This window comes from Podarcis pityusensis (genome assembly GCF_964106645.2).
Source record: "Podarcis pityusensis genome assembly, chromosome: 8".
NCBI classification, from domain to species: domain Eukaryota; kingdom Metazoa; phylum Chordata; class Lepidosauria; order Squamata; family Lacertidae; genus Podarcis; species Podarcis pityusensis.
This window is the reverse complement of record NC_138033.1, coordinates 14,906,791-14,931,367: the sequence shown is the minus strand read 5'-3', so window position 1 is coordinate 14,931,367 and position 24,577 is coordinate 14,906,791. Positions and strand designations below refer to the sequence as shown.

General features: G+C 45.7%; 1 protein-coding gene and 2 pseudogenes across 6 annotated transcripts in view; all 3 read right to left on the bottom strand.

Moving 5' to 3' along the window:
• The window catches only part of LOC308484270 (interferon-inducible GTPase 5-like), a 43,139-nt gene extending 32,206 nt beyond the window's left edge, over positions 1-10,933 (bottom strand). The window contains exon 1 of the mRNA XM_081019063.1: positions 10,725-10,933. The gene's annotated coding sequence lies outside the window, so the exon portion shown is untranslated. The remainder of the gene's footprint in view (positions 1-10,724) is intronic.
• LOC308484261 (interferon-inducible GTPase 5 pseudogene) overlaps positions 7,848-24,577 on the bottom strand; it is a 77,845-nt pseudogene continuing 61,115 nt past the window's right edge. The window contains exon 2 of the transcript XR_013991442.1: positions 7,848-9,247. The product of XR_013991442.1 is annotated as an interferon-inducible GTPase 5 pseudogene (transcript). The remainder of the gene's footprint in view (positions 9,248-24,577) is intronic.
• The window catches only part of LOC308484278 (interferon-inducible GTPase 5 pseudogene), a 30,470-nt pseudogene continuing 19,561 nt past the window's right edge, over positions 13,669-24,577 (bottom strand). The window contains exons 1-3 of one of the 4 annotated variants that reach the window (XR_013991447.1): positions 18,601-18,784; positions 18,269-18,413; positions 13,669-15,236 (exon numbers count right to left, since the gene is read on the bottom strand). The product of XR_013991447.1 is annotated as an interferon-inducible GTPase 5 pseudogene (transcript). Of the gene's footprint in view, positions 15,237-16,949; positions 16,975-18,268; positions 18,414-18,600; positions 18,785-24,577 lie in introns of those variants that run through there. The other 3 variants (XR_013991448.1, XR_013991443.1, XR_013991449.1) reach the window with 3 other exon arrangements.

Here is a 24,577-nt window from a genome sequence, read left to right as displayed (position 1 = left end):
ATGGTCCTCCAGCTTCCTGCAGCCTTGGGAGCTGGAGCTCTTTCCACACACATCTCCCAACACAGTTTCCTTGCATACCAGGCATGCAGGTAGCATCTGCATCTGCCAAGCCAACTGAGAAGTGTCTGCAGGGGGGATTTCTTGCCCCAAGCTCTGAGTGCCAGCAGAGGCTATTTTAATCTGAAATCTTCTGACGCACTGTACTGCGGTAAGAGTTCAGACACCCAGTCAGGACCCAGCACAGTCCAAGAAAGGATTTTCAAGAAGGAGGAGGACCTACAGCGACCCCCTTAACTTTCGTTTTCTCAGAAATCACCTGTTTGAGCAGAGCTGTGTGTTGGGCAGGGGAGGGGGAGAGGGGAACTTGTAAACAGGATCTAATTTCTGCTCCAAGATATTAAAAACCCAAAGCTACTTTCCCCCTTCAAGGTTATGCAGGGTATACAGTTGCAAATCATCACCAGCAGAGCATTTAGTTAGAAATATGTGCCTGCACCAGTTAATTAGGCTTTTGTCGGAGATAAGCTCAGTGATCCTTGGTGATTTAAAACTGCATAGGGGTTTTCAGTCTCTATTCAGGGTCTCCCATCAGAAGTATGTACCATACTTTTCCGTGTATAAGACTAGGGGGTTTAAAAATTGGGTTCATCTTATACACGGATAGTGCACTGTACAAATTTCTTACTTTGTAGTCCCCCCAAATTATACATGGGGGTGTGTTATACATGGAAAAATGCAGTATGTCATTCCTAGATCAAAATTGGTGATACAGTGGTGCCCCGCAAGACAAATGCCTCGCAAGACGGAAAACTCACTAGACGAAAGAGTTTTCCGTTTTGGAGGTGCTTCGCAAAACAAATTTCCTATACGCTTGCTTCGCAAGACGACAATGTCTTGCGAGTTCCTGCTGGTTTTTTTTCCTCCCCACCCCCTTTTTCTAAGCCGCTAAGCCGCTTATCAGCTGATCCGATCAGCAGATAAGCCGCTAAGAGCCGCTAATAGCGCTAATCCGTCAATGGGCTTGCTTCGCAAGACAAAAAAACCGCTAGACGAAGAGAATCACAGAACGGATTCTTTTCGTCTTGCGAGGCACCACTGTACATGGTCATCACTGCTGATCTTCAGTGCACAGCTACAACAAGGCAAGTCTTTCTGTGAGTTTATGCACATTCCTAGCCTATGGACCTTGACAGTGAAACCTGACAGGTCTGAGCAGCACTCCATGTGAACCAATATTACATGCTTATGATGCTTTTGCATTCTCAGAATTTTCTGCAAGGCAAATGGGTCATGTGACAAAGGATGTACAGAAGGCCCTCAGTAGACATGTTAGTGGCGAAAGGGCTCCCTTTAAGCAGAACAGAAGCACATGCTAATGCAATACGTTCACTGTCACATACACCGCCCCCCATCTATTTTGTTGCAAATAACCAGTGAGGTCTATGCAGAGACAGGGTTGGAAGAAAGAACCTGACACACTTCAGACAGGAGGCAGAACCTTGTTGTCATTGCATTCTTACACTGTCTCCCAGCTCCACCTGGTACGTAGCCCGCCTGCCCGTGGACTGTCTTGACAGAGTGGTGCATGCTCTAGTTATATCCCACTTGCACTATTGCAATGCGCTCTAATTGGGGCTACCTATGAAGGTGACCCAGAAACTAGAACTAATCCAGAATGAGGCAGCTAGACTGGTGCCTGGGAGTGGCCACCGAGACAATATAACACTCGTCCTGAAAGACCTACATTGGCTCCTGGTACGTTTCCGAGCACAATTCAAAGTTTTGGTGCTGACCTTGAAAGCCCTAAAGGGTTTTGGCCTAGTATCTGAAGGAGAGTTTCCACCCCCATCGTTCAGCCCGGACACTGAGGTCCAGCTCCAAGGGCCTTCTGGCGGTTCCCTCCCTGTGAGAAGGGGGGTTACAGGGAACCAGGCAGAGAGCCTTCTTGGTAGTGGTCAGAGTTTTAAGAAACTGCCCTGAAGCCAATGCGGCTGGTCTCCCTTTCGAGGGTTCATTCAATATTTCCCTCTGCAGAGTTGATGGATATTACCACTACAAGAAAGCAGCAGGAACACTTTTTGGCATGTACAAATGATATCTGTGAGCCATTTCTGATTAGAAAAATGGCATGGCAAGTGTTCAAGGCAGGGCAGAAGATGCTGGGGGTTCTCTTGGTTCTGGGTTGGTGCTGCCTGATGAGCCTGGGTAGCTCAGTTGGTTAGACCATGGTGCTGCTAATGCCAAGGTTGCAGGTCCCTGTATGGACCAGCTGCATATTCCTGCCCTGCAGGGGGGTTGAACTAGATGATCCTCAGGGTCCCTTCCAACTCTACAGTACTATGATTCTACGACTTTCCCGCGTCGCCCTCCCGGGGCTTTCTGTGTCCTTCCATGACTGTGGTAGCAAAGATGAAACTTCCCTTCCCCAGGCACCTTAGTCCTGCTGCAAAATCACCTCCCCATATCAATTAAAACAAAAACAAACAAACAAAACCCCACTGATAACACCCCACACTTAATGTATCATGCAGTTAGGTCCTTAGAATGTCTTTAATTCTAAAAAGGATGTTATGCTATTTTTTCCTTTGCCGTATTTCATTTATTTATTCATTAGATTTATATAGTTTTCAGGACAAGATAAGGTTGCTGATAATGGGTTGTCTTCAACTAACATCTATTCAGAGTAAACCTATTAAAATTAATGGACCTTAGACAGTTATTAATTTCAGTGTGTCCATGCTAAGTAAAACTCTCACACAAACATGTTTTAAGGGTTATGTGTGAATGCATGCACATATAGATTTTTGAGAGATTGACAACAGGCAGAATTCTTCACTTTATTGAAATACTACCAACTGCTGCTCAAACAACCCACTGGTAGAGACAGGCCCTAAGTAAATTGATTTTCCCACATAAACCACAGATTGTAAAAATGTCCATAAAAGTGTGTGGAAAGCTATCGTTTAACTATTACAGTTTTCTTCTCTTTCTCAGATAAACTGAGCCACGAGGAATCACTGTCATGGATCCTGCCATAACAATAGAAACCTTAACAAAAGACCTTGCTGAAGTGAAGTCTGCTTGGGATCAAAAGAAATTCGAAGCTGTTTTTTCATGATGAATTTTCATGAGAACATTTTAAAAATGGAAATACCCAACTGATAGGGAGATGTGAGGAGCTGAACTTAAATATTGGAAAAATGAGAAACTGAGAGAAACAGAAAATAATAAATTTGCCCACTTCTCTCAGGAGATTTGCTGAGGGAAATACTTGCTGATATTCCCCCTTCTACACAAATGTTAATGGGGCAGGAGTCCCTGTCCTCTTTTTCAACTCATCTCCCCCTCATCTCCTCTAAAATCTACTCTGGAAAGTTGCTCCCAGCTGGGAAGGTGTGCAAGTCATTCGCTTGGGTGAGGAGAAAACATGATGCAGACAGTGATGTTGAAACTGGAAGCTCCTCATATCCTTCAGAAGAAGGATATTGACAAGCTGGAACATGTACAGAGGAGGGCGACCAAGATGTCCAAAGCTCTGAAAACCAAGCCTTATGAGGAGCACTTGAAGGAGCTGGGTATGTTTATCCTGGAAAAGAGGAGATTGAGAGGAGATACGATAGCCATCTTCAAATATCTCAAGGGTTGTCACACAGAAGAGGGAATAAGCTTGTTTTCTTCTGCTCCAGAGGGTAGGGCCTGATCCAATGGCTTCATATTACAAGACTGAACATGAGGAAGAAATAGTTTATTTTTTAGAAACATTCTAACATTCTGCAGAGTGCATAGCAGCTATAGAGCCCGCATGACAAGCTGGCTTTGCAAGCCAGGCAGACAAGGAGGACACCAAACTCTCCCTCAGAGTGATCCTAGACTGACAGCAAAGCTTGTGTCTTATCTGACACCCTCAGCTTTAGGGGGACATCATGCAGGGGGGCACTGGGCACAGGTTCCTTCAAGGGTTTCTACAGGCTCATGCAGAGAGACTCGCCTTCCCTTCCCCCAGCTTGTCCTCCAGCTTCCTGCAGCCTTGGGAGCTGGAGCTCTTCGCCACCCCCACCCTCCAACTCCCTCTCAGTGCAGATGGGGCAGGCAGGTAGTTGCCGTTTCCCGTCTGTGTCTCTTGGGGTTTGGGCCTCTACACTGGCCCCTGACAGGGATCCCCCCACCTTCCTATCGGGACACAGTTTCGCCAAATGCCCCTGCCTCCCGCGCACAAAGCAACTGTGTGTTTCCCAACGCCATTGACTCCCTTCTTTCCATGCCATCCTAGTCTTCCCTCTCTCTCTTGAGCCAATCTGCATTGGTTCAACTGCTTGCCCCTGGCTGGATGGGTCGCCCATCCCTGGCGCAGAAAGACTTGGAGTGTGGCTCCTTACTAGCGAAGGCCCCCCAGCCCCCCTCTTTTCTAACGTCCGTTGCTCCTGACGTAACCCCAGCTGTAGGGAGGCTCTGACTAACTCGTCCAGCGACTGCATGGGTTGCATCTTCGCCATCTCATCCAGGATCAGTGGGTTCAATCCTGCTACATACATGGCTGCCAGTGGTCCCGTGTTCTGTCCCCAGCCAACCCTTTGCAATAAGGCATTGAAAGCAGTCCAATAAAGGCCACAGAGCTCTCCCCCCCCCCAGTCGCAGATTCAACAGTTGTTGCTCAGCCGCTGCATGCTCCTTGGGGCTCTTGAACATTGCATCCATCTGTTCCCAGAATTCCCGCAGATTTCCCAGCATGCTGTTGTGATGGCCCAGTCCTTGGCTGGTCCTTCCAGCCAGCTTATCAGATAAGCTATCCGCTGTTTGTCCAAGCTAAATTTGGCTGATCTCACATCCAAAATGTAATTGGATTCCGTTTTAAGGGCAGCATAACGTTCTGTGTCCCCATTGAATTTTGCAGGATGAACCCCAGGCCCCTTGTCAGCCCTGGGGTCCCTTTCAGCCTGTGTGTTCCTCCTTTGTTCATCTAGAGCTCCTGCTAGAGTATTGAGCTGTGATTTGAGTTGCCATGTGTAGCTTCTCAATTCTATTATGGGTCTGTGGGCTCTCCTGCCCCTCCCTCTGCTCCCCCAGCTGCATTCCCCACGTTCCGCACTTGCCTTTCCATCACGTTCTCAGTTGGCCTCCGGCATGAGAGAAAAAGTGAGTCCGGGCAATCTGTTATGGCTTGGTCTCTCCCACAAACGTGAGACGAATCTGGCTGTTAATTATTTCAGATTTATTGCTAAAACAACAAACTAAGACGGAGCTTCTCTACTCACCACCCTCCCCAGAAGATGGAGTTGCCCGGCTCAGTTCCTCCCCCTTCCCCAACACGGAAGCCCCCACCTTCTCTTCCCGTATCTTTCGTGCATCTCTGCTACTTTTGAAATCCTAAGAGATTTGGCAGAGCGTATTTCCTGCATTCCCAGGTCTTGCCCACTATCATAGTTCTCACACATCTATCTGTCCCTTTGGTCAGAGCTCAGATTACAGCTGCTGTCCCCCTCCTCTCTGCTTTCTGCTGTTAACTGTCCTCTCCCTCTGCCTGCTTCTTCTCCTCCTGTCAGCTTCCAGCAATTGAGCTGGATCTGATGCACAGCGCAAGTGAAACATGTTCTTAAATAAACTGAAATTTGGCTAACAACACTTGGCTCTAGAGTCCCTGCTGCCACACTGGTCCCAAGTCTCTTTCTCAGTTGCCATAATTCTCCTCATGAAGTTCCATTCTCAGCGCCAACATGGAACATAAGTCCCTTGCAGTTTGCTCTCAGCTGTTCAGAAAGCCAAAGCAGCATTGTAAATCAGATGGTGTTGGGCAGATTCTGAGAAGCTTGTGCTCAGACCCACCCATGAAAATATCAAATACGTATAGAGGAAAGTAAACCCACTTAACTTCCTCCACAAAGGGCTTCCAAGTGGCAGATTGAAGTGCTTGCTTAGTAATGTAGATGTTGCTTGCTGTTTAGAATAAAATCTTAAATCTTCTCACTCACTTGTGTTCTGTATTGCCTCAATATCTCAGTTTAAAAGAACCACCTTGCATTTGGCAAGACAAGCATTCATAACATTGCCAACAGAGTACTAAAGAGCTGAGGATAAAACATGCCAATGGAGGATTATATTTTTAAGAGAGACCTTTATTCCAGGTAGGGTACCCCTCCTTTTCTTAGATTCCTATGTTGCTCTGCTTTAATGAACAAGGAAACAAACAAACAACCAACAAAACCAAGAACTCTGCCTCTCACTTTAGGTTTATCTGTGGCCTGTAAGGCTTAGCACCAGAAAGGCCAGGGTGAAGCTGCAAAACTCTTTTTAAAAATGTATAAGCAAAAATTCACAAAACTCAGACACCTCTTAATTATTTTAAGATCAGAAATAACCTCCCACCCATGAAAATATCAAATAAGTATGGAGGAAAGTAAACCCACTTAACTTCCTCCACAAAGAGCCCCTGGATTTAGGTGGGCTCAATCCAATTTGTAGGGTCTCCTATGCCTGCAAATTTCACCCATTTTGGCCAAAAGGGATTATTTAATTCCTCATTATAATGAATGGGGACCCAGAGCTTTATTTGGTTAGAGTTGTCTGGAACCCAAAACACAGATATAAGCACAGAGAGTACAGAGTAATTAATGCACAGATACTTGGTCACACCTAGTGAGTTTGAATGTGTTTTGCTATTTGTCAATAAAAACTATATTACTTTGTTTATTTGTGTTGGCAGCCAGTGGGGGAACATTTCAACCTCCATGGCTTTAAGGCTGTAAGGCTTTACAAAAAAGTTGCATTCTGAAGAGGGCTGAACTCATTCCACAAATAAGAGCTGGTGTTGCTGACTCCCAACTTGATGCATAGCCAATGCATAGCCATCTCTTAGTGCAGCTGCTAGTAACTGTCAGTGTAGCCACCTCCGACAGCTGGAAAAACTTGGATTTTTATCTCAGCAGCTGCTAAAATCACGTACGGACTATAACAATCTCAAAAACAATTGGCTAGTGATTGGAATGAACAAGTTCAATGTGCACTGAATTAGTTTGAAAAACATCTGAACTACATGTGAAAGTAGTTCCCATAATTGCTGGGTAACCTGAACATGAATTAAGTTGATGTTGGGGCAAAATGAAGAATGATTTCTGGCTCATCTTCAAGTTCATTGCCACTTTCTAAGTGCTTTAGAGTATTTCTACAAAAAAAATTTGCCAAGGGTAATTTGGATTAACTTGAAGTGAACTGAACATAAAGAGAACTGGTTTGTTTCATAAAGGGATTAACATGAATGGGAATTAGTTCTTTTATGGACATGTTGAACTTGAACTAGTTCCAAGCTCTGATATGGACAGAGACCTGATTTGAAGTCTTGTTTGTTCTGATGATGTCGTCTCTGGTTTCTTTGTTTTCTCAAAAACCAAGAAACAAACAAAAAAAGGAAAATAAAAAGCACATATCCCTCAAAAACAAAACAAAAACAAAGAAAGAATAAGAAGCACCTATCTGGAGTTATTTGTGGCAGGAGGACACCCAAACCTCCCTCTCCTCCAACTATGTTGAAGATGAACCAATCTTTCTGTTTCATAGCATCCTAAAATACAAGGAAATTTGTGGGTATGTGTATGCTTACTTCCAGAGAAAAAACCCTCCCCAAAGGCTCAGGCTTCCCCTACCCACACACCCAGCTGGTGAAGAAAAGAAAATCATTACAACAAGGAGGCTGAGAGAAAACAGGCTTGTGGTTCAGGTTAGGACACCTAAATTTGGACCGTTGCCTACAGCTTTCCCATGCCTGGATTAAATGATTTTTTAAAACAAAAATTAGAACAGTTGGGGAAATAATTGCAGTAGGGAGGATTCAGAGGAAAAAAACATTTCTTATAATCTTAATATTTATTATTTTATTGAGATTAAGTAAATAATCTGAAGAGTAATAAAGGGAGCAATTGGTTGATGCTGTGGTAGAATAATGAGATAATGCATGTTGTACCTGGATGTCTCTTCCCAGGTAGATGTATTGGCTGTTTACTTGGGTTTCTTAGGCTCAGCAGCCTTTGCCAGAACTTTCTCTGCATCTTTCACAGCGTTTTCCAGGAAATCCTTCAGCAAGTAGAATGTGGTAGCAAAAGAACTGCCCCCACCATAGAGAGACCCCAACACAGGTATGAAACCCACAACCAGCTCTGCCGCTGTGATTGCTCCCCACATTGCTGACCTCTTCAAGATATCCATGACGAATTGTGTTGTGATCATACCGGTGCTTGGGGTATGTTCAATACCAGATTTCAACTCCTCAACAGGTTTCCCCACACGATTTGCTAGTATATTGAGGGAATCTTCATCCAAGCCAAAAACTTTGCAGATCTCCCTCATTGTCAAAACCACAATGCCAATGTCAAAACCAAATGAGAGGAATGGGAGAGGAATCAACCCAACAGTACAACTCACAATGGCTTTTTTCCATATCAGGCGCTCCATAGCAGCCTTTTTCTTTGTAATGCTATCTTTTGTTAAAATTGGAAGACACATAATTAAAACATCTCTCTTGATTTCATCCTGTTCCTGTTCAATGGTCTCTTGAAGGAGGGAGAAATCATACTTGCTCAAATCCCACCTTGATATCAGAAAGACCCTTGGAGAAGACTCACCTAATGCCTTCAAATTATCATAGCTGTCTTTCCGTATAATGTCAAGTGTCTTCTTCTCAGACTGCATCATCTCATGGGTGTCCTCCACATTGATGCGTTTTGACCGCCTGTAGTTATCAATATCGATATCCACTTTGCTGCGCACATAGTAGAATTTCTTCTTATTTTTACGGATCTCAAGAGCCAATTTGGTGTCATCCTCAGTGAAGCGCCCTGAGGCGATGATGATGAAAAAATCATACTTGCTGAAATTGACCTTCTTTAGGTATTCCTTTGCACTAAAATTATTTGTTCCAATTCCTGGTAGATCCCAAAATTTGACTTTGGGGAATGTGGGGCATGTATATTCTTGTGGCACCATTGTTGTTTCTGTCACCCCTGTCAGAGCGGCACCCTTTTCATCATCTTCCATTCCTCGCAGGGCATTGACAAAAGATGATTTCCCGGCACCAGATCTTCCTGTGATGGCAATTTCCAACGTGATGTTATTTAATAAATTTGACTGCTGTTGAGCTTCAGCTGAAACAGCTTCAAATGTTTTTTTCTCCAAAGCAGCCTTCACTTCAGCAAGGTCTTTTGTTAATTTTTCTATTATTACGGCAGGATCCATGACAGGGATTCCTTGTGGCTCAGTTTATCTGAGGAGGAGAAGAAAACTCTAATAGTTAAATGATATCTTTCCACGCACTTTTCTGGTCATCTTTACAATCCATGGTTTATGTGGGAAAATCAATTTACTTAGGGCATGTCACTGAGACTAGTGGGTTGTTTGAGCAGCAGTTGGTGGTATTTCAATAAAGTGAAGAATTGTGCCTGTTGTCAATCTCTCAGAAATCTATATGTGCATGCATTCACACGTAACCCTTAAAACATGTTTATGTGAGATGTGGATCTTTTTTGAACTCAAATTGTTCATTCCTCTAGAGGAGGCATGGCCAAACGTGGCCCTCCAGCTGTTTTGGGACTACAACTCCCATCATCCCTGACCACTGGTCCTGTTAGCCTGGGATGATGGGAGTTGTAGTCCCAAAACAGCTGGAGGGCCGGGTTTGGCCATGCCTGCTCTAGAGATTTGACTAAAGGAAGCATTTACACACACACTAAGGATTCCTTTCTTTTTTTGCTAAAACTTTGGGTAAAACACTTAATAAATAAATAAGTCAATGCACTGTGCATATCCCTAGTATATTCTGCCCAAGCCTTGTTCTGCCACTTTCACAAAAGTCACCATAAAATGAAGAATATTTTTAGAAATGTCACCAAGGGGGAGATAAAAAAAGGAGTCAATGGGTAGGAATAAGTGGTGCACGGATAGCATTTTTACACACCAGCAAGTGCTGGGACGCAGCCCTGTTCCTGGGGGGGGGGGGGTCTGCAGAGGGATATATTGAATTAACACGCCAAAGGGTGGCATTGGCTTCAGGGCAGTTACTTAAAACTCTTATGCTTTGCTTTTGCGCTAAGGGGCAGCCCAGATGGTCTCTGCCTCTTCGGCACTCAGGGCATGGAGAATAGAAGTTGCTGTATTCCTCTGTTCTGCACCCCATTCCCCGCTCTGACAAAGAGGGTGGGGTAGGGTTGCCAGACGTTCCCAGTACAATATGCATGTGTGCTTCGGCCCAGGGTCTTTTGCCTCACCATCCTCACTACTGACTCCCTGTTGCTACTCAGCTTCAAAGAAAAAAACAGACAAAACAAGTGTCCCTGGGTTCATTGGAAAAAACACCTGGTGACCATAGGGTGAACTGCATTGCAATGCTAATAAACGTCTTTTATTAAACTTGTCGGGGGGGAGGGGATTAGTAGCACGAGCTCTGCTTGCTCCCTGGTGATGGCATGTTATTTATTCCCTTTGCTGCGGGAAGAAGGGCAGCCTTCTCCAACATCATTGTTAATAATATTATTGTTGTTTATAATATGATATGATATATGATATCACAGTAGCTATAATGTAATGGTTAATATAATAATAAAAATGTAAAAAATAACAATAAAAAGGTAAAAGGTAGACGACGACAACAACAATAATTGTATCTGTCATCCACCAAACAAGGAGCTCAGAGTCTCCTTTAACGCAAACAAGCTCAAAAAGAAACGCAAAGTTCAACTCCTTACCTGCTGCCGAACCGATTTTTTGCAGCCAAGCTCAGTCCTCTTCTCGGAGGTTTTGCTTCGAGGTTTCTCGTGCTTTTCTCCGTCCTGCTCTCTCCCTCTGTCTCCCTTTTATACCCTCTCTCCCTCCTGACCCTCACACTACTAAAAGCAAAAAGGAAAGCGAAGGTAGCCAGCGAGGATGAAATAAGATCGCAACAAATAGCCGAAGCCGCATTCCTGGCCAAGCAGCCCGTTTGCCAGCGGGGATGCTGCCTTTTTTGGGAAGTCCCAAAGGATCACCTGTGGAAGCATCCCATGGAAGTAATCTTTTACCTGTGCTGTTATTGCCTCTGTGTCAGTCTCGGCAGCACCTGAGTTGTCGGCACTTCTTACTACAGCTGTGTGGAATATTTGCAAAGTACCGTAGAAATTTCCTTTTTTTAAAAAAAACACCTTCCAATTAATCAGGTCCATTCATTTCAGCTGGTGTGCTCTGAGAATGAGTATATTGGATAAAATCCTTTGGCTGGGGTGTAAATGGCAAGCTGGGGGAACAGAGCAGTGCTATGAGGAGAATTCGGCTGATCAGGGCAGTGGCATCCCTGGTTGCACAACCAGACGTGCATCTGCAGTACATCAGATGTGCACTGGGCACAGACTTATTAATATAAGAATGCAATGACAACAAGGTTCTGCCTCCTATATGAAGTGTGTCTAGTTTTTTCTTCCAACCCTCTCTCTGCATAGACTTCTCCTGTTATTGGCATTAAAAAGCTGGGGGGGGGGGTTGGCAGTGAAAGGATTTTATTAGCATGTGCAGAGATACTTTGTTCTGCTTAGGGAGCCCTTTCAGCACTTACCTGTCTACTGAGGGCCTACTGCACATCATTGATCACGTGACCCATTTGCATTGCAGAAAATGCTGAGAATGGAAAAGCATCATAAGGGATGTTATATTGGTTCACATGCTCAGACCTGTCAGGTTTCACTGTCAAGTTCCATGAACTGGGAATGTCCATAAACTCACAGATGGGCTGTGCCTTGTTGTAGCTGTGCACTGAAGATCAGCAGTGATCACTGGTTTTGATCTTGGAATGACATACAGTGGTACCTCAGGTTACATACCCTTCAGGTTACAGACTCCGCTAACCCAGAAATAGTGCTTCAGGTTAAGAACTTTGCTTCAGGATGAGAACAGAAATTGCGCGGCAGCAGCAGGAGGCCCCATTAGTTTAATTGGTGCTTCAGGTTAAGAACAGCTTCAGGTTAAGAACGGACCTCCAGAACGAATTAAGTACTTAACCCGAGGTACCACTGTACATACTTCTGAAGGGAGACCCCGAACATTGACTGAAAACCCCTATGCAGTTTAAAATCACCAAGGTACTTTGAGCTTATCTCCGACAAAAGCCTAATAAACAGGTACAGGCACATATTTCTAACTAAATGCTCTGCTGGTGATGATTTGCAACTGTATACCCTGCATAACCTTGAAAGGGGAAAGTAGCTTTGGGTTTTTAATATCTTGGAGCAGAAATTAGATCCTGTTTACAAGTTCCCCTCTCCCCCTCCCCTGCCCAACACACAGCTCTGCTCAAACAGGTGATTTCTGAGGAAACGAAAGTTAGTGGGGTCGCTGTAGGTCCTCCTCCTTCTTGCAAATCCTTTCTTGGACTGTGCTGGGTCCTGACTGGGTGTCTGAACTCTTATCGCAGTGCAGTGTGTCAAAAGATTTCAGATTAAAATAGCCTCTGCTGGCACTCAGAGCGTGGGGCAAGAAATCCCCCCTGCAGACACTTCTCAGTTGGCTTTGCAGATGCAGTTGCTACCTGCCTGCCCGTCTGCAAGGAGAGGGAATCGGGGTGTATGTGTGGAAAGAGCTCCAGCTCCCAAAGCTGACCATGTGAAAGCAGCATTGATTATAACACAAACGTCCTGGCAGTGGCAAGGAAATTATTTTAACCAATTAGTTTATTTCATGAAAGCTTATACTCCGCTTGATTCTAATAAAACCTCAAAACGGTTTGCAAAAAGATAAAACAATAAAATCAGGGGGGGAATTACAGCCGTGCTTTAAGATATGCAAGAGTTAAAATACTAAAACAGATTAAAATAACCTCAACTTTCTATTTCACAAATGCATTGGGGAGGCTCCTGTCTAGCTGAATGCCCTCCTTCAGTTTCAGTGTGTATGAGGGAAAGAGCATTGTGAAATAGATGTTGCATGGGACTTGTGATAGAGAGCTAACTCTTGTTCCTAATGTAAAAAGCAAATGCAGCATATATATATATATATATAGAGAGAGAGAGAGAGAGAGAGAGAAGAAAGGTGAATGCTGCAGCCTGCATAAATTACAGATTGATACCATCCTTGCAATCAGATTCACATAGGACACTAGTGGGTTGTTGTTTTTTAGTCTGCCATCAGATACAGAAAAAAATCATTTGGGGACTGAAAGAATTAGAAATATAGTAAAAAGTCCATTTGTCCCAAAGTCTCCTTTTGGTATTGGTCTTAATTCTTATACATTGGGTAAAGGTTAAGTTAAGGGACCCCTGAGCATTAAGTCCAGTCGCAGACGACTCTGGGGTTGCGCTGCCCATCCTGCTTTACTGGCTGAGGGAGCCGACATTTGTCCGCAGACACTTTTTCCGGGTCATGCGGCCAGCATGACTAAGCCGCTTCTGGCGAACCAGAGCAGTGCACACAAACTCTGTTTATCTTCCCGCTGGAGCGGTACCTATTTATCTACTTGCACTTTGATGTGCGTTCAAACTGCTAGGTTGGCAGGAGCAGGGACCGAGCAATAGGAGCTCACCCCGTTGTGGGGATTCAAACCGCCGACCTTGTGATTGTCAAGCCCTAGGCTCTGTGGTTTAGACCACAGCGCCACCCGTGTCCCATCACATACATTGGGTAGAGATACTAATTTAAGAAAGTAATGGTAGGGTTAGGTAGGGTTTTTTTTATGAGAAGCTTAATGTTTATGGAATTTTAAAAATAAAAAACCTGATCATCTGATTATTATTTTTTAATGTCTTCTGGTGGTGGTGGTTGTCTTTTTTAAAAAAAACCACACTGCCTCCTTATGATTAGCAAATCCAGAATAACTCATGCCAATTTGCTCTATTATCATTCATGATACGGATGGGAGAATTGATCTTTTCTTAGTGCAGACTTTGAATCATCTGGGTTCGATTTTAAAGCTTGGGACACACACAAGCCTTTTGACCTTCCCAGACTTTGTGCTCGCCATGTCTTCTGGGAGCTTGTTTTATAAAACACAAAATGGAAACATGTATAATTCGTCAGACACTATATATCAAGCACTTAGTCATCACAGTCCATCTGCTTGCTGCTAAATGGACTTTTTCCCCTCTGACTCAAGAGCTTTGGACAGAACCCTCTTGGTGTCATCAGCAGCACCCGATATGCATTTCTGCAGCATGAAGTAGGTGCGAGGAAGCGAAATCCCTCCGGACAGAAGGCAGCCAAAGATGGGGAAATGCTCCCAGCGGTGATATTCATAAGCCATCACTGAGAGTCCCACCAAGTCTGGCAGCACCCATAAAATGGCAGAGAACATTCCCAGGGACTGCATTGCTGCTTTAAGGGCTGTGCTTGTCTTTCCAACCCGCTGGGCCAGAGCTGCAAGGGATGGATTGTCCAGGCCAAAGTCCAGGAAGCACCAGGAGCGGAACTTACTAAACAGAAATATGGGAAGAAGGAAGGGAACTGGGCTTCCAAGAGCGACCAGCAAACAAAGCCTTTTGGTCCAAATCTTCTCCTTCACAGTGGTTTTCTTTTTCTCTAAGATAGGCAGGCAGATGCTAGGGAAGCGGAGCAGAAAGGCTTGCCTCTTCAGCCGCAAGAGATCGTTCTTCAGCGTTTCCTGCAGGAGGGGGAAATCAAAGCAGTCGGCTTCCCAGTTGGAGACGATGAAGACTTGTGGGTCCCTCACTCCTTCTCTTACCAAGCACTCTTTGCAGTCCTCCTGGATGTGCAAGAGGACCTTCTTCTCATTGTAGTCAGATGGCTGTTGCCTCTTGGCGGCCGACAGGTCCAGGTCTGCTTTGGTGCGCACAAAGTAGAAGCTCTTGCCCATATCTTGGATCTCACGGACCAGGTCAGAATGGGTGGAGCGGAAGCGCTGGGAGCCGACGATGATGAAGAAATCAAAGTGATTCAAATTGACCTTCTTTTCAAATTTGTCCTCTCCAAAAGTTGGCGTTCCCCTTCCAGGGTGGTCCCAAAGGATCACTTGCGGAAGTGTTGGGTGTGGGTAATCCTTGACTTGCACAGTCGTCATCTGTATGCCAGTCGCAGCGGCACGTGGGTCATCGGCACGAAGACCCAGCATGGCATTGATGAAGGAGGACTTCCCGGAGCCGGGCTCTCCTACTACGGCAATGTGGAGCGGAGTGCTGTTGAAAAAGTGCAGTGGTTTTGCCAGCACGTGCGACACAGCGCCTGCCAACTGGCCCTGAGAAATGGCTACCTCAAAGTCTTCCACCATTGTGGATCTCAGTGCGCTGTAGAGAAAGGAAGCAGGAAAATGTTAAGTGACCAGCCTAATTAAAAGCATTCATTAGTGGCATGCCCTCCATAAAATTTCCAGTGTCGACAATTTTATAATCATTTGCCAAGCAACAAAGCTTTACAGGTATAAGGTATGAATCCCATCAGATCCCATAATTCAGAAGTGAGCGCAAGGATAAAGTGCCCAAAGATCATGCGACATCAGGAGCTGGAGTTGGCGAACAATAAAACACCCGTTGTCAGTGACATTAACTCTTTACTGAAAGAAAACCAAACAGCGCAGGCTGACTGAACACAAGTCTTCCCAGTATCTCTTGCCCCAATGAAGCAGTCATAAGGACTGTAGGTCCCCACATTCCCCGCTCTCTAAGGCCCCTTCTTCCCCAGCAACCTGAGATTCTTTCGTCTTGTCTCTCATTGCTCTGCCTCTTCGTTCCTCTTCATGTTCTGGGAGACCAGGTGGGAGGGAAACTGGTTACACCACAAGGGGGAGATTCCCTGTCTCTACTCTGCCTCTTGACCCCCCCTCCAGTTCTGCCTCTGATTCTGGACCGCTCTCTGCCACAGACTCTTCCTGCTCACTAAACCCTGTTGCCTCTTCAGCTTCCAACATCTCCTCCTCCTCCTCCTCCCAGTCTGCTCTCTCTTCTCCATCTGACCACTCATCTCCATCCCACCCCCAATCCCTTGGCTCTGAGACTTCTTCCCCTGGGGGTTCCCCAACTGCTGCCTCCCCCCACTCCTCTGCACCCAGCCAACCCAGGACACAGGAGCAGAGCCCAAGAGCCCTGAATATAGAGAGGGACATGAGGAAGGGGACTCTCAACATTTTAAGAAACTGTACTTCCTGGTTTTTTTATTTTTTTAGGTTGGGGACGGAGGCTGTGTCCATTACAACGATGATTAAACCTCACATGTTTTTAGAAAGATGCAACAAAGAGTTATCAGTCTGAAGGTGCAGAAGAGGAGGGTCTGGTCAAAGAGAAGAAGGGGTTGGGGCAGTTTTACTTAAGTATGTTTTAAGTGTGCATCCTTTAGACACTGTATGTAAATTCTGCCCCTGCTTGTCATTGAAGTCAGAGGTTTTCTACCTTTTTGAGTCCATGGCTCCTTTGACCAAGTATCAGTTATGTCACCCCTTGCCTGCAGAGCAGGCAGCCTCTCATTCTTTTTCAAACACCACCCCTCCCCTTGTAAAGTCTTCCCTCAGCCTCCTCGCCTCCTCTCCCCTCTCTGGCATCCACTGCTGCTGCTTGTGGTCTCTGAGTTGCTCTCCCTGCCCTCAAGAGAGGTGCCTCCTCACACTGCCCCACAGGGACCTGGGACTTGTCTGTCCATTCCCAACAGCAAGGGCTGGTGGTCTGGCTGACTGGGCTTCCTCACCCCCTTGCCTGCTTACTCTGAGACCCCACTTCAGCTCCTAGAAAACCAGCACCCCCTGGCCAGCCCCAGAGGCACCATTCGCCTAGGGATCTTGTAGCCTGGGCTGCTGCAACAAATAGCTGTGCAAGCCTTTGGAGGAGGGAGGGAAGGGAGAGGGATGGAGGCCAGTGTTGCCCAGGCACCCCTGACCACCATTCAAGGCACCCCAGGGTGCCACGCCTCACTGGTTGAAAACCACTGATTTAAGTAATTAATAACCACATATGCCTAATGTGTCTGACTTCCCCCACCCACTTCCCCCCCTCCCCCAATGTGCATATTACCAGCTTTCCAAAGGAATGGTTTCTGTTCTCAGATTCGGGAAAGTCTCCCCCCTCCTTCTCCCCAACCTGTGGAAGGACCAGACACAAATTCCTCACCTCTTGACCCCTCAGCAAAACTTTATTCCCCCCCTTCTCTCTCCCCCCCTCCGAAGAAGTCACCCGGAAGGCTGCTGAGATTTTGTGTTGGTGTTACTGAGAGAGGAAAGTGAGGGGGTAAAAAACCTCTAAACAAACAGGGGGGGCGAAGTGCAGAGCAGGGTCTGGCTTGTAAAGATGGCCCAAAACTGGTCGTTTCTCACCCCCACTCCCTACCATCTTACCTTCAGAGAGGGAGAGAGTGGGATGGGAGCTCTTTTCCTTCTGATCCTGGCATCCAAGGTGAGGGAAGAGCCCGGACACGAGGGGAGTGGTTAATGAATGAGGTCTCTCTCTCCCCTCCCTCCCTCCCTGTTCCAGGTGTGTGTTGGGTAGGCAGGTGAAGAGCAGCCTGGAGGGCTGTGTGCACCAGTGGAGAGATCTGGGATCGCCAGGTTGGGGGGGCAAGGGAGGTGGGCTGTGGACTGTGTGTGTGTGTGTGTGTGTGAGAGAGAGAGAGAGAGAGAGAGAGAGCGCTCTGAGACCAGAAAGTTATCCTTGTGGAACTAATCAGTATGATATGGTTCGTATGTCTGTTTATTGTTTTACAACTGAATTACGGTACATTTAAAAAAACTGTCAAGTCACATCAAAATGTCATTCTCTTTGCTGAAACATTTTATTAAGAAATAATGAATTTAATACTGGATTTTCTTTGAAAGAATTCATTACAAGGGGAAGTGCGTGAGGAATTGAATAGGTGGAGGAGAGACGGAAAGAAGACTAGGGGGCGCAATCTGGACGGTTCTGCCAGGGGCGCCAGATCACCTAGCTAAGGCTCTGCCTGCTTCCAAAGTGTTTCTCCCTCCACTCTGCCAAACCCCAAAAAGGGAAAGAGGCAGGAGGCGAGAGGAGCAGGAGGGCAGCCTCGTAGCAGCTGCAGAGGGGGACGTCGAATGAACACGCGTCACCGTTCGAAGGGGAGACCCGCGTTGATTTGAGAGCAGTTACTTACAACTCTTAGAGTAGCACCAGCTCTGCTTGCTGCTTCCTGGATTTTTCATGTTATTTATTCCCTTTCCAGCGGGGAAGAAGGGCAGCCTTCTCCAACGTCATTAAGAGTAAAAATAAACGATTTTGCCGCCCCCCGCCTAGCAATGAGCTCAGAGTCCCCTTTAACGCAAACACGCTCAGAGAAAAACAAAAAACACGGAAATCATCAGAGCCCCAGGAGAACTGCTCACCTCCTTACCTGCGGCCAGTCCGGATTTTTTGCAGTAAAGCTCAGTTCCCTCTTCGGAGGCTTTGCTTGCTGTCCTCTTAGGCTTTTCTCCGTTCAACTCTCTTCCTCGCTCCCGCTTTTATTCCCTCTCCCTCCCGGTCGTCGCACTACTAAAAGCAAAGAAGAAATCGAAAGTACGAGCGAGGACGAGATTGCAACGCCTAGCCAGAGCCGCAGTCCCCGCTAGAGGGAGCTCCAAGCAGCCTGATTGACAGCGGGGATGCTGCCTTTCCTGGGAAGGTCCCAAAGGCTCACTCGTGAAACTTGAAGCATCCGAGATAGTTAACCCTTTACCTCTGTGATAGTTGCCTCTGTGCCCGTCTCAGCAGCTCCCGCGTTTTCTGCACTTAAGCCCCACATGGCACTGATTTCAGGGGGTTGATCTAGATGACCCTTGGGTTCCCTTCCAAATCTGCAATTCTACGATCCTAGATCCTAGCGGCGGGAAATGTTTTGGCACCTGCAAAGAAGAAAACAGGACGGGTCCTATCGCCTGTTTCAGCTGCTTTGAGGTTTATTGCAATTAAGCAGGACATAAATGTTGCGAAATAAACTGTGTTGTTCCACAATGCTTCCTTCATGGCTTGGATGCCTGCAGCTCACGATCTCGTTGGTCCAACAGCAGCAACATCTGTACCATGATGTATTTATTGCTTTAAAAACATCTTCCAACAAAGCTTTATGTATAGAATGAGTCAGTGCCCATCATACTTGCTAACCCCTATTAACCAGGGCCAGTGAGAACAATCATGCAGGCAGGATAAAATCTGCCACTCACTCCTGATATTTGGGTAGATCTTCTGCAATTCAGAGCAGAGCTTTTAGTGTGACTTCCCCTGTTCTGTGGAATAGCATTCCTGCAGAGATACAACAGGAACCTGCTACCGGCAATTTCTGGAAACAACTGAAGATGTTTTCATTCCCACAAGTTTTCCCAGGTGGATGAATAGTTTGCTGCCATGAGTCTCTATTTAGCATTCTTTGGAAACATATTTACTTTTTTCTGTGTTGTTTTAACTGCTTTTCAGCTGTGTTAATTGCATTTTGTACACTGCCTTTTGAGGAAGATAATAATAATTATAACCATAATAAATAGAAGTCCTGATGAATTTTCATGAGAACTTTTTTAAAAAAGGAAATAGCCAGCTGAAAAGGAGATGGGAAGAGCTGAACTTAAATATTGGAAAAATGAGAAACAGAGAGAAACTGAAAATAATAAATTTGCCCACTTCCTGCAGATCTCCCCCTACGCTGAAGGAAATACTTGCTGACATTCCCCCTTCTACACAAATGTTAATGGGGCAGGAGTCCCTGTCCTCTTTTTCATCTCATCTCCCCCTCATCTCCTCTAAAATCTGCTCTGGAAAGTTGCTCCCAGCATTTGCTTGGGTGAGGAGAAAACATGATGCAGACAGTGATGTTGAAGCTGGAAGCTCCTCATATCCTTCAGAAGAAGGATATTGACAAGCTGGAACTTGTACAGAGGAGGGCGACCAATCAAACCTCTGGAAACCAAGCCTTATAAGGAATGGTTGAAGGAGCTGGGTAAGTTTAGCCTGGAAAAGAGGAGATTGAGAGGAGATATGATGGCCATCAAATATCTTAAAGGATGTCACACAGAAGAGGGAATAAGCTTGTTTTCTTCTGCTCCAGAGGGTAGGGCATCAAATGGCTTCAAATTACAAGACTGCACAAGAGGAAGAAATAGTTTATTTTTTAGAAAAGTGCTAACATTCTGCAGGCTGCAGAGCAGCTATTGAGCCCGCATGACAAGCTGGCTTTGCAAACCAGGCAGACAAGAAGGACACCAAACTCTCCTCAGAGTGATCCTAGACTGACCGCAAAGCCTGTGTCTTATCTGACACCTTCAGCCTTAGGGGACATCATTGGGGGGGGGGGGCACCGGGCACTGCTCCCTTCAAGGGTTTCTCCAGCCTCATGCAGAGAGACTTGCCTTCCCTTCCCCCAGCTTGTCCTCCAGCTTCCTTCAGTCTTGGGATCTGGAGCTCTTCGCCACCCCCACCCTCTCAGTGGAGACCAGGCAGGCAGGGAGCAGCTGCATCTGCAAAGCCATCAGAGAAGCATCTACAGCAGGAATTTCTTGTCCCATGCTCTAAGTGCCAGCAGTGGGAATTGCAATCTGAAATCTTTTGACACACTGTACTGTGGTAAGAGTTCAGAAATGGCTGGCGCTAATAAAGTTCCCTATGGCAGAATGCCCCTATCACTATGGGTCTTTCGGAATCTGGGATATGATCAAAAAATAATAAATCGGTGCAATCATGTACTGCTCAGCAACAGAGCATTTATAATAAATTATATTATCAGCTCTGTTGCTGTTTATTTATTTATCCTGCTTAATCTTAGAAAGGGGAAAGTAGCTGCAGCTTTTTGTTATCTTCAATCAGAAATTACATCCTGTTTACAAGTTTTCCTCTCCCCCACACTTGACCAGCACACAGTTCTGCTCAAACAGGTGATTTCTGAGAAAAGGAAACCTAAATGAGTTCGGCCTAGTTCCTCCCCCTTGTAAATAATTTCTTGGACTGTGCTGGGTCATGACAAAGAGTAAAAGGAAGCAGAAATTTCTCCAGCCTGAAAGCAGAGGAGGAGAATGCAAAGGAAGTTTTCCCCAACAGTCAAAAGAACAAATTTGCTGGAGACTTTGTATCATGTCATCCCATTTCTCCTGAGTTTTAATGCAGTGTGATCCCCACACGACTGGCTCCAAAGGGCAGAAAAACTGAAGCATATGGGGTGGTGTGGGGTAAAAGCAGGAGCCCTATGCCTAGGATACCACAGTTATGGCTTTCCCCAAAGAATTCTAGGTATGATAGTTAGTTAAAGGTGCTGAGACTTGTTAGCAGCCTCTTTAATCAGCAGTGCCTGGGCACCATTTTTGCATGCAGAGCTGAGCCGCGATGGGTGAAAGAGGGAGAGGAGCTGGGGAGCATGAGAATGACTTGCGCACAGTTATAGGACCAGCTACCAGGGGCCGAGGTATTGAAATATTGAAATATTGGAGGGGGGCTGCTCCACATCTTGTGATCTACGAGGTGAGGCAGGGCTTACCTGCCTCCCCCCATATTTTAAGTTGGCAACCCAGCACACAGTCCTGTTACCTCTGTTGCTTGGCTCCCTCTCCATCTCCAAGCCCAGCAGGAGTCATGTTCCTGCTACTTTTTCACAAGGGCAATGCCCATCAACTTTTTTGGGAGGGGTTGCCCCTCAAATATGATATCTGGAGGGGAAACACATGTAGACTCCTAACTTTGTGGTTAAAGTGGTTATCAGAGGCTGTCACAGGGGGAGGGGCCTGCTCTGAAGCATGCTGGGCAAGTGTAAACCCCATGAGACTCTTTTCGCTATAAAAAACGATCTCGTGAAGCTCCTGTCAGAAGTCCCTACCGGCATTAATGAGTGACTCTCAACCCTTCAAATAAAGCTCACCAAAAACCAACATGCTACTGTTATAAGGCTTATGCATCAACACTGGATGCTGATGAAGATATTAAAGAAAAATTTTACTCTCAGCTGGATACCGTCCTATCAGAGACGCCTAAGAAAGATAAAACTATCTTCCTGGGTGATTTAAATGCAAGAGTTGGGCAAGATATTGTTCTGTGGCCTGGGACTATTGGGAAAGAAGGAGTTGGCAACAGCAACCAGAACGGAATCTTACTTTTTACGATATGTGCAGCGCACAACATTGTTATTACCAAAGAGTTATTACACACTCTTTCGACAGAAAAATAAATTTAAAACTTCATGGAGGCATCCTCGGTCAAACCACTGGCACCTCTTAGACTATGTTATTGTCCATGCTAAAGATTGATGTGATGTGCTCCTTACCAGAGCCATGACAAGTGCTGATGACTGCCAGTCAGATCACCGACTAATACGCTCCACGATGGCTATCAAGATTATACCTCAACGCAGGCTTCAAGGAAGTAAACCAAGGCTCAAAATGAACACTCAAGTCGTTCAAGATCCCATTAAGCGGGATTGCTTCCAAACGACTCTTAAGGACCATCTGCTTTCAGAATTCCCTGATAACATTGAGGAACACTGGACCAAGCTAAAACATCCATTATAGCAGCCTGTGAACAAACTATTGCATACCAAACCAAGAAACACCAGGATTGGTTTGATGAGAATGACAGTGAGATTGAATGCATGATTGACAAGAAAAGGAAGGCCTTTCAGATCTGGCAAAGAGATAGAAACTGTGCCGCTTAGAAAAAAACCTATGCCATTGCTAAGGCTGAGGTTCAAAGAAGAACCAGAGAACCACAAAAAAATCTGGTGGATAAAAAAAGCTCAAGAGATCCAGCACTTAGCTGACACTCATGATGCACAGAGTTTCTTTAAAGCCACAAAGACCATCTATGGGCCAATAAATCATGGCATATGCCCCCTACACTCAGCAGACGGTATCACACTTCTAAAAGATAAAGAAGCTATTGCACTGCACTGGAAAGAATATTACCAACATCTCCTTAACCGCAACTCACCCGTAGCTGCTGAGGTCCTCTCTCAAATTTCGTAAAAGCAAGTTAGAGATGAGCTTGCAGTATCTCCAAATCTGGGAGAGTTGTGGACATCTATTACCCAAATGAAAAACAAAAAAGCCAGTAGACCTAATGGATACCTGCCGAAATCTTCAAAGTGGGTGGAATTGAACTTACACAACAACTTCACAAGCTCATTGAAAAAATCTGGGAAAGAGAAGAGATCCCAGCAGACTTTAGGGATGCCAAAATTCTCAATCTCTTTTAAAAAGGTGACAGAACTGATTGTGGAAACTATCGAGGCATCTCTCGGCTGCAGCCGGCAAAATTATTGCAAGGATCTTAGCAAACTGTCTCTTAACAATATCCAAGGTGACCCTTCCTGAATCCCAAAATGGTTTTTGGCCTTCTAGGGGGACAGCGGACATGATTTTCACCACTCGACAGCTTCAAGAAAAATGCAGAGAGCAAAACCAACCCCTGTATATGGTGTTTATTGACCTGACTAAGGCTTTTGACACTGTAAATCGTAATGCCCTGTGGACTTTTCAGTCTGAGCAGTCTGAAAGCAAAGAGTGAGGTTACCATAACTTCCATCACAGAGCTTCAGTATGCTGATGACAACGTAGTGTGGGCACACTCAGGGGATGACCTCCAAACCATCCTAAATATCTTTGCAGAAGCTTGCAAAAAGCTTGGCCTATCACTCAACATCCAAAAAACCAAAGTGCTGCACCAACAAGTACAAAACAACCCCTCTGCAGCACCACATATCCAACTCAATGGTGTAACGTTGGAAAATGTTGATCACTTCTCCTACCTAGGCAGTTATCTTTCCACAAGGGCCAGCATTGATGCCGAAATCCAGCATCACCTGAGCTCTGCAAATGCAGCTTTCTCCTGATTGAAGTGCAGAGTGCTTGAGGACCCGGACATTCGCAGGGAAACCAAAATGCTTGTTTACAAAGCTATTGTACTACCAGCCTTACTGTATGCTTGTGAAACACGGACCACGCCATCTCCAGCTCCTCGAAAGATTCCATCAACGGTGTCTCTGAAAGATGACCAGTGTTGAAGTAACTTTGTAAATGGCATGGCATAGGTCTCTCCTATGAAAGTAGCTGTGGGTTTTTATGATATTGCAGTAGAAATTGAGGAGATTTCACCCCTCCCATACACAAGAATCTCCTGATCATCTCCTGATGGTCTCTGCTGACTCTCCAGAGAGGAGGAGGCGTGTCCTGCCTGTCTACTTATTCTGCCCAGCAACATATCTGTGTGTGTGTGAGAGAGAGTCAGTCAGTCAGTGTATCGGAGAGAGTGAGAGTGTTAGAGATCCTAGAGATAAGATTGCTGCTAAGAGCAGCTGCAGACTCTCAGTGTAGCATTGATTTATGCTTAGAATATTCAGTTCTGTATATAGTTTTGTATCATAGTTGTAGTTACAGAATAAAAGGAAGATATTCTACAGAGCTGCTCTCCGAGTGGTTTATACTCTGCAAGACTCTGCAAAACTCTGCTGCGCAACGACTGTATTATTGAGACAGTGAATCCGGTGCTCTCAGCTCTGAGCTGTGAGTCCACAGCACTGTGACCGTTTCCTGTGAGAAGGAGGTCTCTGGCGGTGCTACCCAGCTCGCCTAGCCCAGTCGGGGTTGAGGTGCAAGAGTCCAGTTGGTGCACTGGCTCTAGGGCGATGCTGACAGAAATTAGATCCTGTTTACAAGTTTTCCTCTCGGCCTTCCCCGCCCAGCACACAG